Consider the following 16,516-nt stretch of genomic DNA (forward strand, 5'->3'; position numbering starts at 1 on the left):
CCTGCTTTTTCCCACAGCTTGGTGCGTTCCGGCCCCTCCGCTCCTCCTCCTCCTCCGCCTGGGCAGGCAGCGTGCCACTCAAAATCGGCTTGCGTGCTGTGTTTGGCACGCGTGCCGTAGGTTGCAGACCCCTGCACTATGGTAACAGAACAATGGAGTTCAGTTCTAGAGCCAAGCCCACTGATTTCCATGGAAAGACTCCTATTAACTTCAGTGCTGTGGAGCAGGCTTCTGGTGTAGATAGTTGCAAATCAGCAATGCTCCATTGAAGTTAATGTATCTGCTGAGAATTTGGCCCGTACCGTTTGCAGTGGAAAATGCAAAGTTACAGTGCAACACCTTTTGCACTATAAGCTTCTCTTCCTACCCCCCTCATGACATTTCCAGAAAGCATGACATAAGCTTTCTGGAAAGCTGAGATTGTGGACATAGAATTCTGTGATATCATTTTTGAGTTACCTCATTTGTTTTCTAGTTCTGCGACAACGAGGAGTTTATATAGCTCATCCTTCCATGACACTTAACTATGCCCCCATTCACAGTCCATGTCCCTCCCAACCTTCCACTCACATGTCTGCTCCCTCCACCCACGTGCTATCCCTTTTATAGCATTGGGTGCAGTTGACTATATTTAAGGAGGCCATTTTCTGCATCTATATTTTGCAGATACCTAAAGGGGAAAGTAGAGCTTTAAAAAAATCAATTAATTAAAAATAAATTAGTCAGCTATAGCCCGTTTGCATTATCAGCAGTCAAGTAGCAGAAATCATGATCTTACCTTTCTATAGCTCCTTTCATCCAGTTATATCCCGAAATGCATTACAAACGATGCATTTCCTTGAAGTTCATGGAGGACAGGTCCATTGACGGTTATTAGCCAAGGTGGTCAGGAACACAATCCCTTGCTCCAGGTGTCCCAAAACCTCTGAATGCTAGAAACTGGGACTGGATGTCAGGGGATAGATCAGTTCATAAGTTCACTTACCTTTTCATTCTCTCTGAAGCATATGGCATTGTCAGAAGACAGGATACTGGGCTAGATGGACCATCGGTCTGACCCAGTGTGGCCGTTCTTATCCTCTTACCAGGACAGCTTATTTTATTTGAAAAACTGGTATGAGCTAAACTAGCAAAATAACTCATTTAACAATATAAGCTGAGCTTCTAATAGGAGAGTTTGCTGGTATAGTTATAGCAGTATAGTGAGCCCGGCAAACCCTTTCTAGGGCTTGCCTACACTACCGCACAGGGGTCGAGCTAAGATACGCTATTCACATAGCTGAAGTCGACGTACTTAGATCGACTTATCACTGTGGTAAGTCGACAGCTGACGCTCTCCTGTCAACTCCGCTTGTGCTTCTCGTTCTGGTGGAGTACCGGAGTTGACAGGAGAGCGCTCGGCAGTCGACTTATCATGTCTAGACTAGATGCAGTAAATCTACCCCCGCTTGATCAATGTGTAGACAAGCCCTTAGTGTACAAGGCCTAAGTGAGTGTGGGTTACAGGGAGAGAAGGATATTATCCATCTCTCTATCAGCATTCATAAAAAGCTATCAACATAGTATCGAAGAATCTGATCTAAACACAGTAGGAATCTTTCCATTGATTTCACTGGGTTTTGGATAAGACTGCCAGTGCTGATAACTATGTACAGTTGAAACTACAGGTGGAATTTAATTCAGCAGAATGGGGCCTGAATTACTGGATAAAAAGGAAAGCTATTGAATCATAGCCACTACCACCTTCAGCGCATGGGGGGGGGGGGGGTGTCTCCCTAGAAATCTCAGCTCCCAGGACTGACTGATGTGATCCTGTTTAAATTGTATCTGACAAGCTCACCGCTGGGATTTTCCAAAGAGCCCATGGGGATCAGGCACCCAAATTCCATTGCTGGGGGGGGGCTTAACTCCCTTCAGTCGTCATTGAAAAATCCCAGCCCACAACATTAGGTGACTTGGTTATAGGCAAAAAGTGTGGATGGGTGGCATAGGAGCCAAGCAACTCCAGGGTATGTTATAGCTGGTAGTGGTATTCTCTTGAATATGAAAGGCCAGCTGTTGAGTAATTAAAGCACATGCATAAATGCAGGATGACAACTAGGTTTAGTCTGTAACCCAGTCTCCACTGAGTTATACGAGGATAGCCCCATGTCTGTCACTTACTCAGGTGACCCAGTGTGTAATTCTAGAAAGGTAATTAAAAGTTAGTAAGCATTGCGTAACTCAGGAAACAAACCGTTCTGAGGAATACTCGCAGCTCAAAAAAACGCAAACAGAACCATCTGGTGGCAAAGCTCCCCGGGGTTTTAAAAATAGCGTGACTCGTTCACAGACAGTTCCCGATGCATTCACATGCTGATTAGCCATCTGATTTGTTAGGCAGTTAGTTCTGACAGCTGCTTTGCAAAACTTAAGTGTGCATGTTAAGGGCTCATGAAAACATTTATGGACATCACATACTGAACGTGCTAGGCAGGAAAAAAAAATTAGCAGAACAAGATTTTTACTCTGAGACAATAACAAAGTATTATTAGAACATTCGGAACAGCTCCAATTCTCTAGCCAGACAGATTCAGTTCCCACTGCTAGTAGGATCTTATTCCTTTTTGACTCAAGAAAGAACCACCACATGACACACATTTGTCTACATGCTTGGTGGATGGCTTAACTGTATAAGCATCGGGTATGAAACACACGGGCCTGGACCACAGACTAAGATCCCAGTATTCAGAGTACTTGGGGACCTTCATCGTTCCAGGGTAGATACACTTACAATGCAGTTTATTGTGCACATGGGTCTTGATTACAGGCGTATGGGTTTACCACAGTGCCACTTGGCCAGATTTCAAACATCCCCACTCCCCTGCTGCGTTGCAACCTTCTACCCCAGATAATTTCCGTGTGGGACATAAAGAATAAAATACTTTGCGATTGCTAGGTACTACAAAAATATAGGGCTTGATTTTCCATGCCCTGCTCCTTGCGTAGGCATTTACACCGGTGGCCTGCACAAGATGCTGGGCAATAGTGTGTCAAGCTCATATGGTATTTTAATTATTACAGAGGAATTGCCATCATTTCATACTGTTCTATTGACTTTTTAATCTAGCTACGGTATTTATGGGGTGCTGGGCACTTTGCTGCGCATGAAGCATACGGTGGTACACGATGACCTGCTCTGCCAGGATGATGCACTGCTGGCCGCAGAATCCAGCATGGGGAGTGACGGGAGCCAGCAACAGGCACAGAGTGAGGCCAGCGAAGTGACTCTCTTGCTGAAACCAGTCCCACAGGAGCAGTACTCAGAGAAGCTGTTTAGTGCCTCCCATGAACAGCCTGTCGCAGAGCCTGCAACGCAGACAGACAGAACAGAACCTGCCCCAGAGCCTGGTAAGTTTCTGGCTCCATTATAATGTTCATTAATATAGAACAGAAATCGTTCCCATTCCTATAAACCGGTGGTTCCCAAACTTTAACAACCCTCGTGAACCTCCTCCTAAAAATGAATGTTTCCAGGGATTTTCTCCTTTACTGAGTATAAATTATAAAAGCAGTGATCTTGGAAATATAAAATTTGGTTTTATGACATGCTTATTACACACTATTATTAATTTTTATTACATTATGAAAAAGGCAACACTCCTATGTTTCCTCAAAGAGTTCCTCCTACACAAGCATTCAGGTCTTGAGCAGTCCAGGCAAACAACACACGTTACAACAAAGCTTAAACTTGTTCTAAGGAGTCTTGAAGTTTAAATCTCCCCAGTGTGATAGATAGGCTTGCTTTGATCTGCTTAGCTCTTGTAAGTCCAGGGGCTCCAGGCTGCTGGCCAGGGTCCCTAGGGACAGCTCTGTCTGCCATTGGGGAATTTTTCCCCAAGAAACCCCCCCCCCCCTAACATTTTGGGAACCAATGCAAAAGTTGTTAGAAGCCCCGGCTAGCAGCATGGAAGCCTCCTGGAAAGAGTGAACCCTACAGGTGGAATAAACCATGTGAAACTTAATGCAGAATCCGGTTGATTGTGAATTCTGACCCACTCCCAGGGCAGATAGATGCCAACTTTTCCTGAAGTTGCCCATCGGCAGGTTGGAATTATGTCCTCCAAAACGTGGGAGGCCTGAAATGATCAAAAGTCTTTGTCGCAAGGCCACCGCCAGATTTCTCCCCCCCCCCCCCCCCCATCCAAGAGTCCTGCAGACAACTAAAAATTCAAAGCTGTCAGTGCCTCTGCACTTCTTTCACTGCAGTTTGGAACAGTAACATTTTATGTCCTTGAAATTCCACAAGGATTTCTTCTGTACTCCTGCACTGAGCTATTTGAGACAATAATCCTCTGTCTTGTCCTGTTCCAGGCTTCTTTGACTTCTTCTGACCACAGTACAAGCCTGGCCCAATGTACTTTCATGGACTGTTCAAAGAGGAAGTGTTTATGTGATGTCCAGGGACTTACAGCAAGAGAAAAGGCTGAGGTGGGCTACACAGCTTGAAAGAACTGTAACTGTTAGAGTGGCTGATGTCAATAATGGCTGCAAGAGAACTGACTATTGCTGCGTCCCCTGTGAAGTACTCTGGGATTCAGTCTGGAAAAAAGCTTGGAAAACTCCATGGTGCTGGGTGACCTATGTAATCAGGCCCCATGAGCACTGGGCAGGTGCACTTTGTTTTCTCTTGTAAGGCTCTGTTGTTATGGGTGTGTTGGCATGGTAATGGCACCTGGCATGCATGCCAGTGGGTAAAGGTTGTACATATCCTCAATGAAGTGGATCACAATATTTCATAAGTATAGTGCATAGCAATCAATCATTCATGAATTGACTTCAGCCGAGCACATTTGTGACGTCAGAGATGGGGTATAGCTAGAAGGATAATGAAATATAGTTCTAAAATGTATCTAATCATGTTTAAATGATGCAATTACCTATTTTATTCAGCTGGAGCCAAATCCTAGGCCCCTATTGCTCAATGTCAAGAGGAGTTTGCCTGAGTAATGCCCTCAGCTGGTGACTTGTTGGCTTTGTCTACATATCCCTGGTGTGGAGGGGGAGGGACCAGATGCTAGAAGATGAGGCAAAGCTGGAGTAAATAACAGCAGGCTACAAGACTCCCACTGCATGTGTAGCCACCTATACTACAACACCACAGGGGGCTGCCCATATGCCACCAACACATGCAAACTATAACTACTAAATTAAAAATAAACAAACAGGAAAAAGTACATAAATGCAGGGATGCTGTGTTTTACACAGTGGGGTCCCATACCATGATCTGGGCTCCTAGGCACTAATTCAATACTAATAATGGTACTACACCTATTTGAGAATAAAGCAGGCTGGCCTGAAGTGTACAGATGCAGTGAATTGCAACCTGGTTGGAACGCTTTCTTGGGTAAAAACCTCACTTCAGATCGATGCTGTCATAACTGTAAAGGGAAGGGTAACAGCCCTCCTGGGTACAATACTATAAAATCCCTCCTGGCCAGAGACTCCAAAAATCCTTTTAGCTGTAAACGATTAAGAAGCTCAGGTAACCTGGCTGACACCTGACCCGGGGGGGGGGGGCTTTTGTTTTGGGGGTTGTTTGCTCTTGCTTCAGGTTGGGGAGTTGTCTGTGAGAGTCGCACTGGAGAGGTTTTAGCTGGGGGCTGTTACTTCTACATCCATCAATGTTGTTTGAGGGTACCACTATTGTAGCCCCCTGTGGCAGGGGGGAGTTTAGATAGTTTCCTCTGTAGGGAAGTGACATAAAGTGTGCATTGTAAATGGCTTGTTTCATTTTTGTAAAGTCCAGCCACATGGAAGTTTGGTATTGTAAGACTAGTCACCTGTTTAAAATGCATACAGCAAATTATACATCGTATCCCATGTTATAAGGTAATATTGAAGTGTTTACAAATGATTTGATTTCCAGACATAGAAATTTAAAGCATAAAGCCAGTATGAGGGATTATGAGCACTGCTTTCAGATAACTGGAAACAGTCTATCTTTTCAAAGTGGAGCTAGGATTTCACCCAGTCTGCTAACAGAGCAAGCTTATTTCATCAATAGCAGTTTTTATCTCTCTCAAGCAACCGTGGCTCTTCTACTGTGTAATGATCAAATCTCCAACACTTGCCTTTTCCTAGCAACTGGAGTTCCCTGCCCCAGAGAGGTAACCATCAGGAAGGGGACAATGCCACTGCAAGAATCAGACAAAACAGAGGATGAAAAGTACCTACGTGTAGAGAACTGCATAAATTCATGGAGAGTAGGTCCATTAATGGTCCTTATCCAGCCTGGGTAAGGAATGAAAGCAGTCCCTTTAGGGGACGGGTTTGAAAAGCTTCCCAAAAAAAAGACATAAGGGTCTGTAACTAATCCCCGTGACTAGGCGGCAAACCACCCCCAGGCTGTAGCGTCTCCCTGCCCTCCCCAGGGGAGCGCACCGGCAGCTGGGGGGGGGGGGGGGAGAGAGGAATTAGTTATCTTCTCTTCATCCGGTGCCCGGGTCCTGTAGCGCGGCGCCGGGCTGGGAGTTCTCAGAGGCCCGGCGCGGCACGCGCCGCTGGCGCCGCTCCGGCTCCTTCCTTGCTCTGGATGCTGAGCAGCCGCCGCTCTCCCGCGCGGGAGCCACTTCCGGATTTGTACCCCGCCGGCGCCTCCCCATTGGCCGGGGAGTCGCCCAATGGGACGCGGTTCCCAAATGCGCATGCGCCGGGCCGATGGCTGCGAGCCGCGTGGCCCCGCCCCCCAGAGCTACAGCGCGAGCTCGAGCCCTTGCTCCCAGCCCAGGCGCTTATGGGGGCTGCCCCCCCGCCTTGGGAACCTGGTCACTGAGCCAAGCGCTGCACACGCCCACCACACAACCTGCGCCCCCCCCCAAACCTCAAAAAAAACCCAGACCCCCCCCAGCAGAGGCCTTAGAGGAGCAATAACCAGGCCTCCCTCCCCTTCTTTTATTATCCCCAACCACTGAACTTGTACAAAGAGCACGTGGAAAGGAGAACCCAGACATCTCCCTTCACCATGATAGGACACTCCCAAGGTGGAGACAGGGACAGTGCCAGGTGCGGGTTGCTCAGTAGACCAGTGGGAGGGTGTTTTATTACGCACCGAGAGCAGGGTTCCTCCCCAGACCAGCACCTGCACCCTCACATTCCCCTGGGGCAGGAGGCACCTCATTACCACTACCACCACCCCTGAGGAAGTCTGCTACACACCCAGGAAGAGCTAGGTACACATACCCACTCCAGTGCCACTGAACACTTCCCCAAATAAACAATACATACTACTGGCTTGTAAGATTCAACTCAGGACTGACACTTTGCTAAACCACAGGGGTTGAGATTACAGAAAATGAGGATAAAATTATTAACAAAGAACAGAGTTTAATAGGAATGTTGGAAACAAGTCATTACCTAAACAGCCAAAATGATAGCACACTTTCTAGACACAAACGGTCAGGTTAACCTCCTGGCTGAAGACGTTTCTCTCATCCAAAAACAACAAGGAGTCTGGTGGCACCTTAAAGACTAACAGATTTATTTGGGCATAAGCTTTCGTGGGTAAAAACCTCACTTCTTCGGATGCATAGAGTGAAAGTTACCATGGGTAAAAACCTCACTTCTTCGGATGCATAGAGTGAAAGTTACAGACTTTCACTCTATGCCTCTGAAGAAGTGAGGTTTTTACCCACGAAAGCTTATGCCCAAATAAATCTGTCTTTAAGGTGCCACCAGACTCCTTGTTGTTTTTGTAGATACAGACTAACACGGCTACCCCCTGATACTCTCTCATCCAAAGTCTGCTGTGGGGTTTTCAACCAAGGCTGCCTGCGACCCACGCCGTCCGTTCGCTTGCTAGGTGCAGGATGAAGGGAGGCCTTCTGTATATACCCCCAACGTTCATTGTCTTTACTCCAAGGCAGGATAATCCCCCAGGGCTTGTTTTCGCCTGCCTACTCTTTTTCTGTAGAGTTCACATCTCTTCATATGTAAACAGGCATGCATTCTGTTATTTTACAATGCTACATTTACATCCAAACAGATACATACACCTTACAGAGTTTAAACACATTTTCCAGTATATACACACACAACTCCTTACATAGTATCTGTACAACATTGGACCACAATATTAATGACTAGTGTGTCCCCGGCATTCAGGTGAGACCTCACCAGAGATGATTTGGGAGAACCAGACTGTTCATAGCAAACTCAGGAGGTTTCTGTACCACCCCCCCCCCCCCACCTTGCCAGTTGCCATTAACATCTTCTTTGCCACCGGTCTGGTGTCCATGACACAAGAGTCAACACGAGAATTTGTGACTAGCCACTGAGTCCTTCGGTAACTCATCAAACAAGTAACCCCCTGGTCCCAGGAGGTGGATTGCGGCGGCCCTGGGATTGCTCTGTGTTGTAACCGGAAGGCAGGCCGAACTGAACGTCCAGGCAACGCAAAGGAGGTAATCTACATGTTGCGATAGTACCGCTCGGCCTGTGACATAAGCAGATAGGTCACTTGTCAAAAATCCAAATACATTTCTATTTTGCCCCGGTACAAATTACAAAGGTACCTTCCGGGGTCAGTACCTAGAATACTAGTATCCAAAACAAGGAGAATGAAAAGTATAGAACAAGTTACTCCTGAGGACATTCTGCACCAAAAGAATAAAAATTCTGTACATGGTATTTTAAAAATCTGCAAAATTCATTTGTCAAATAAATGTAGAGGCTCCAGCATGGCATTGGGGAGCACAGGCCACTGGCTTCGTAGAGGTGGGAGATCACTGTGCGGCTCCCCCTGGGACTCAGCGGTGAGGCTGCACCCAACCCTGACACAGCACAAGGACAGAGCCTGGCCCAGAAACAGCCCAGAGCCCTGCCCCTCCTTGCCAGGTGCATCAGCTGTAGGCAGGCAGGCTCAGCAAGGCAGGGTCCAAGTCTAGAGGGACTTGGGGGAGGGAGGATCCAGGTATGGGTTGAGAGGGTTTTGGGTGGAGCAATCTGGGTGCAGGCGGCTCAGTGGGGGATCCAGCTGCAGGGAGGGGGTGACACCTGGCTGCACAGGGGCTTGTTGGAGGGTTCTGGGTGCAACAGTAATGGGAGACTCGGGGGGGGGGGGGGGGCGGGGGGGGGGGGGGGGGGTCAGGGGGAGGGGGGGGCTGGGTGGGGGGGGTTGGGGCTGGGAGGGGGGGGTTCTGAGTGTGAGGAGAAATCAGTGGAGGGGTCCAGATGCTGGGTTAGTGGGGCGCATCAGGGGGTTCTGAGTGCAGCGGGTGAGGCTCGGCGGGAGGGTCTGGGTATGAGAGGGCCTGGGGTTGGGCACAGGGGGAGCAGCTCTCTCTATAGTGATCCCTCCCCTTGCAGCTGAAGAGCGACGGGTGCAGGAAGTGCAGGAGTAGGGGTGGTGGGATGTGCACGCGGCACTTCCTACAGCTAGGGGAGAAATCTGGGGGTGGGTCTGACACAACCCCAGATGCCGTACAGGGGAAGAGGAAGTCCCATCCTCCCTGGCCCAGATGGGACTAGCAGCTGAGCCGAGCACATGGTAGGAGCTACCAGCCAGGTCTTCCCCAGTCCTGACCTGTGGCCCACAATGATTTACCTCTCTGCCGGCTGCCCTGGACACCAAAATGTACTGCTGGGAAGGCTGCACAATCGCTCTTGTGGCCTCTTGAACTACAAAGAGGTTTTTTTAAAAGTACAAGTTATAGTCAGAAATGGTTACAAGACAATCAAAACGCTTCTTAGTTCTCAACTTAAACTAGACATGGTTCAAGGTGAAATTCTCACTGCAGATTTTCAGTAGCATTGCTGACCAAATTACAGGGCAGGATCTGCTCCTGAAGTCCAGTGGCTGTTTTCTTTGTCTGCTTAGGTGAAAGAGAGAGATGGACAAGAAGAGATAACTTGGGATGTTTTTGCCCCTCTTTTATAGCTCAGTCACCCTTTGGAAACCGTGTTCCTGGGCGTGACCAGTGGTGAGCTAGAGCTGGTTCGCACCGGTTCGCAAAAACCGGTTGTAAATTTAGAAGCCGGTGTAGAACCCGTTCCTAAAGGGGCGAGCAGGTGAGCAAACTCCGGCCCGCGGGACCGTCCTGCCCAGCCCGCCTGAGCTCCCAGTTGGGGAGGCTCCCCCGGCCCCTCCCCCACTCCCCCTCCCTCGCAGAGCCCCAGCGCGCTGCGCTGCGCTGCCGGCACCAGCACTCTGGGCAGCTCTGCAGCTCCTGCCGCTTTGAGCGGCATGGTATGGGGGTGGGGCTGCGAGCTCCAGCGGGCTGCGTGGCATCCATACACGCTGCCCTGAGCAGCATGGTAAGGGGGGGCCGGGCCGGGGCTGGGAGGAGGGGTTGGATAAGGGGCAGGGAGCAGGGGGAGGGGGCGGAGTTCCGGGGGTCTGTCGGGGTGGTGGTGGATGAGGTCGGGGCAGTCAGGGGACAGGAAGCGGGGCGAGTTGGATAGGGGGTGGGGTGCTGGGGGCAGTTAGGGTGCGGGGTCTCGAGAGGGGGTGGTCAGGGGACAAGGAGCGAGGGGGGTTGATGGGTTGCGGGTTCTGAGGGGGACAGTCGGGGGCAGGACGTGGGTTGGGATCGGATGGGGGGGGCGGGGGGGAGAGACAGGCACGTGGAGCTTGTACTCACCGTGCGGTTCCCTACCGGGTCTTCGGCAACACTTCAGCGGCCGGGGGGTCTTCACTTGCTCCGGGTGAAGTACCTGCTGCCAAAAACCCAGAGCGAGTGAAGACACCCCCCGCCCACCCCACCGCCAAAGTGCTGCCGAGGACCCGGTAGGAAACCGCTTCTTAGGATTTTGGGAGCTCATCACTGGGCATGACCTCTGGTTAAAAGCGCTTTCCAGTTGAGAGAAGGAGACACAGAGTTTGGTGGGGGAAAGGTTTCATACTGTCATTTGCCAAGATCAGATCTGTGTGTTCCTGCCCTGCTTCCTTGCCAAAGAATGACCACTTGATCAGGGCCGGATTAACTCTCCTGTGGGCCCGGGGCTATTAGATTTTTGTGGGGCCCCTGAGGGTTTGGAGTGGGGGAGTGGGCCCAGGGCTGGGGCAGGAGATCGGGGTGCAGGCTGCAGCTGGGAGACGCTTACCTTGGGCAGCTCCTGGGGTACCCGGCCAATGGGAGCTGCTGAGGGCAGCGCACAGAGAGTCCCTGAACGCCCCCCCCCTCACCTGGATGCCGCAAGGGCACATGGGCGAGCCGGCGCTCGCAGCTCCAGGCCTGAATGGGGGCGCTAAGGCTCGGGGATTGGTGTCCGGCCCGCGGTGTGAAGACTTACCGCAGGCCAGATGAAAAGAAGCAGTGGGCTACAAAGATTTTTACAATAGTGTGTCAGATGTGAATACGGGGGTGCGTTCTGTCACGGTATCTTATTGAACTTTTCTTCCTGTACTATGCCATTATTGACTTTCCGCAATAAACCTGACTGATATTGGTTATTTGAGCTCTTTTATATATTTCATAACAAACCAAAGCGTAGCCAAGCAATTGACGCTATCATTTATCGATGCTGCCCACCAGCCACATAGGCTTTTAATTATAGGCAGGTTCCTTCTTTAAAAAGCTCATCGTGAATAGACCAGACCCTGGCACCTCTTAAAGAAGCTGGCCACCCTGGGACATTAGCCTTAAATGGTTGGTACATTCACTGCTGAAGTAAACCCGGTCTTTGCTTCTCCCCATCCCCTTGCCCTTAAATAAGGGCCGCAGTCTCCTCTGGCATTTGATACCGCTTTGAAGGGAAGGAGATATGCCTTGGTCTCAGCGTCTCTCTTCATGCAGAATTATTTCTGTGAATTAAAAACGCCCCCAAAAGGTATGGAAATACCGACAGGGTTACAAACGTGTTGTGAGAATTCAGCAAAGCACCCTGGTCCCCGAATGGCTCATGGAGAGACCAGACTATACAGTGGTCAATGGTGCGCCGATTAGACCCGTGAAACCAGAATGACCCAATGAGGAGAGACGGGGTAGGGGGATATCTGGTCTGAAGTGGAGTCAGTGGGGTTACACAGCAGGAATCAAAAGCAGAATCCAGCCTAGAGTCAAACAGCTGTTGTACTTTCTGAGGGAGCAACCCCTCACTGCACCCTTTAACCTTTTCCTCTCTAGTGACTCCATCCAGGCGGGCTGTGTTCTTCTGGTGATATGACTCCTCCTCCCCTGGAACAATAGGGCGCTGATATGAGATCAGCAATGAGAAAGAGTTGAAGGGGGGGAGGGGAGACAGTGACAGCCGGGAGGCGGCGCAGCTGGGCCGCTTGGGATCATTGTTGTGTGGGCTACAGTGGCACCGACCAAAATCAGGGCCCACTTATGGCATGGGCATTATTAGCAGTATTATGGTAGCACATAGAAGCCCCAAACCAAGATGGAGACCCTATGACATGCACATTACAGTAGCACCTGAGGGTGGGGGCCATTAGGAAGTGCACATTATCAGCAGCACAACAATAGCACCTATGGGCTCCCCTTCTTTATAGTGCCTGGGGGGCACCCCCTGTATGGGAGCACCTGTCCCTGAACAAAGTGCACATTATCCAGGGACATGCGCAGAAATTTAACTATGACCCTTTTGGGGGGGGGGCACTGTGCTCCCTTTTCCCCCCGCTCTGCTGCTCTGGCAGGGGCTTGCTCTCCCCACCACTGCAGCCTCAGGGCTGGAGGAGTTCAGTGTCCCCGACAATTATTGGGGACGGGAAGTGCCTCTGCTTGTCCCCCCTTTTGCACACCCCGACATTATCATACCACCTGGGAGGTGTCCCAGTATGAAGTACACATTATCAGCGGCATTATAGTAACAGCTTCCCTTTTTTATAGAGCACATTGTCAGCAGCATTATGGTAGCACCAGGGGGCGGAAGGGGAATTATGAGGTACACATGATCAGCAACATTACGCTAACTTCTTTGGCCTCCGTGGTTTGCTGTTACTTGGGTCCGTGCTGAATTCACAGAGTCCTGTTCCTCGAGGGAATCAAACCACCCAGGCACTTTACTTGCTCCGAAACCCAAGCCTGCTTCTCTGGCCCGTCCCCTGCCCAAAGGAGCTGTTTCTCTGCTTCCTTCTAGGGGCCTGGCTTTCTTTACTGTCTGCCAACTTTCTGCCTAGAACGCAGCCTGTCCCTCAGCCTCTGCGGCTACAACCGGTCCCAGAGACACCCCTGAGCTTCTGATTGGCTGTGTCATGCAGCCCGATGTCTCGGGTGGTGGCTCCCCATTGCTCACAGCTATCTCTACACAAAGGGGCATTTAATTGCTCTTTCAGCTTAGCTAGAAAGAAAAGCTCTTCACACACTCAGGTCTGTGATTGATCTATAGACAAAGAGCCATTATCACCATCCAGCATAACAACAGTTCATGGCCACATATTCTGAAATGGGGCGCAGGGGCTGTTTATACAGGGACCTCCCTTGCCTGGTGCTGAGATGCAGCCAAATCTGGGGTGGGGAGCAGTGGCTGTTTATGCAGGGATCCCCGTTTATAATTTAACCCTTGGGAACTGCACAGCAGGCAAAGCAAGAGGAGTTTAACCACAGTAACTTTTACTCTCAATGCACACAAGAGTCACAGATATGCAGATAAAACAAGCAAAGCCCATATCGCTCTCCCACTCCCTCCCTGTCTCTGCTCACCTCCCAGTCTTGCTTTTAGGGACTTGAGAGTCTACAGGGTAGTCCTCTTGCTGGCATTGTCAGGCGATGCTCAGCTGATGTACCAGGCCTTGTATTTCCAGGAGCTATTGAGATATTTCAATTCTGTGGAGCAGGCCTCATCTGGAATCCTAACTAAGACAGAGCAGGACCATTACAATGCTCAGGGAAACCACCCACCACTCTTCCAAGAGGAGACTGGAAGAGTTTGGCTTGTTTGGCCTAAAAAGAAGGGATGTGGTTGCTCCCTGTAGGTACACCAGGGAAAGGAAAGAGCCAGTGAAGCTAAAGGACAATGCTGGCCCAAAAGCCAAGGGGGATAAACTCACCAGGGATCAGCTGAGGCTGGAAATGAGAAGACAGTTCCCACCCACCAGCAGAGGGGGGAGGATCTGGAAAACCCCAAACTAGCTGCAAGCTGGAGCAGTTTCTGAAGGGGATTCTCTATCATAGCCCTCCCCATAAGAAGAAGCCTGGCCTAGAGCCAGCCCTTAAGTAAACTTCCGGGCCCTGCTTTACCCACTGATCAGCTGCAGGTGGTGCAACTCCCTGTCCACCTGGAGATGACAGCCTGGCTCCTCCTCCCACCAAGGCATCCACAGCTGATGATGATTGTGCTGTCAGCCCTTACAATGAGCTGCCCTGGGTCTCTGCTGACAACTCAAGGTTCTCCTGATCACAGGCTTTGAGATCTATGTCATCTGGCCCCCTGCCTGACCCAGGCCCTAAATTAATCCCTGCTGGAACCAGAGCAAATCTCTTAGGAAAACATCCCATCTTGATTTAAACCTGGCCAGAGCTGGAGAATGCACCGCAGCTCATGGGGGGAGCTGTAAACCAGGATGCCTGCGCTCTATCCCCAGCACTGGGAGGGGATTGGGGTCTAGTCGGGGGCTAGAAGCCAGGACTCCCAGGGCATGGACGGGGGGGGGGCAAGAGAAGAGGGGATTTAGCACAGCCCAGGCTGTTCTCTCCCCTTAATGTCCTGGGATCTGCCAGTCAAAAGGACCTATGTCCCAGCCACCTACTCAGCAATAAGTCAGATCGCTGCCCCACCCCAGCCTGGGCACTGACCCACAAGGCCCTCTCCTGCTTGCCTGAGGCTCCCCCTCCTATAACACTCTCCCACCCTGCTCCTGTTCTTGTTCAGGGTGCACATTGCCTGAGCCTCCTTCAAGGTCTGGGCCTTCAATGTGCGCTGCTTTGGAGAGGCCAAGTGGCCAATGTGTGGGTGATAAGAGCACTGATTGAGGCGCTTGCTGGGGGATGGTTCTGAGCAGCCTGGCTCCACAGGGGGGTTTTAGGGACCAGCCTGGCTCTGCAGGGATGGGGGAAGAGGGGCGGGTCTGTCATGGGCTCTGCCCGGAGCCAGTGCGGTACCTGGCTGCCCACGCCCCCCTGCTCAGCATGCGTCTCTACACAGCCTGGTGCTCTGTGACGTTGCCATGGTGCAGCCGGACGGAGACACCACAGGAGAGGCTGTCCTGGCCCTAGCAAAGGAACTGACCGGGTACCGGGCCCAGCCAGGTTCTCAAAGGGGGATGGGTCTTGTGCAGTGGGTCTCAAACTTTTGTCCTGGTGACCCCTTTCACGTAGCAAGCCTCCGAGTTCAACCCCCCTTATAAGTTAAAAACACTTTTTTATATATTTAACACCATTATACATGCTGGAGGCGTAGCGGGGTTTGGGGTGGAGGCTGGCAGCTTGTGACCCCCCATGCAATAACCTTGCGATCCCCTGAAGGGTCCTGACCCCCAGTTTGAGAACCCCTGGTCTAGTGGCCTAGCGAGCAGGGGAGCTGGGTGCTATCCCTGGCTCAGGTGGGGAAAGGCAGGGGCTGAATGAGGTGACGTTCACAGCTCTTTCCCTGGGCAGGTACAACCTGTGCCGTCGCTACGCCCAGTTGGGGAGCCAGAGACTTGGGTACAGGACCTACAAGGAGCAGATCATCTTTGTGTATCAGTAAATTTCCCCCGAAGCACCCCTCAGTGTCAGGGTGCCGTGTCCCATTCCCCGCCCCCTTGGGGTCTGGATTGGAGCTGGTGTCCCCTACAGAGGAAAGGCCCCGTGTCCCATTTCCCCTCCCCCCCCCCCCCCCCCCCACACACACTCCCAAGCCAACCAGTCTGCCTCCCTGCCCTGGGGCCGGATCAGAGCTAACACCCGTGCAGACCGTCATGCTCTGGGCTGGCTGTGATCCTGCTCTCCTGGAAGGTCAGACATGGTGTCGGTCACCAAGTGGTGCCAGTTCGGGTATGAGGAGGCCGGAGAAGCTGGGGACTTTGCTAAGAGGCCCTTTGCTGCCAGATTCCAGGCATCCAACACAAGTGGGACCCCTGGTGACCTCCCTGCTGCCCTTTTCAGTGCCGAGTGCCTCTGCTGCTCCCCCACCCCACCCCACCCGGCAATGCCCCAGTGCCTTCTCCCTTCCCCAGACCCCCACACCTAACTACTTTTCCTCCTAGTACCTCCAAACCCCCAGTGCCCCCTCCACCACTATAACCCCCTCAGCTTCTTTCTCCTCCACTCCGCCAAACCCCTCATCCTCTCTAATCCCCCATGGCCCCTTTCCCCTCCACCCTTTGTGACCCCTCCCATGCCCTCCTCACTACGCTCTCTCTGACCCCCACCCCCATGTTCCCCCAGTCCCAGGCCCCACAGGGATGGAATGGGACCCAGGCATCAGGGAGGACACCCCAATGGCAGAACCACAGTGCTGCTAGGCCAGGGGTGGGGCTGTGGGGTGCAGCAAGGGAATCAGACCCAGCCACTCAGGTGTCTGAGGCAGCTCTCCTGGGAGAGGGACAACAGTGCTGCCAGCCCCATGGGGAGGGAATATGATCCAGAATCCAGGACAGCTACGCAGGGGCTCT

The sequence above is a fragment of the Terrapene carolina genome, unplaced genomic scaffold (assembly GCF_002925995.2).
Source record: "Terrapene carolina triunguis isolate 2854851 unplaced genomic scaffold, T_m_triunguis-2.0 Scaffold53, whole genome shotgun sequence".
In the NCBI taxonomy this organism is placed as follows: Eukaryota; Metazoa; Chordata; order Testudines; family Emydidae; genus Terrapene; species Terrapene triunguis.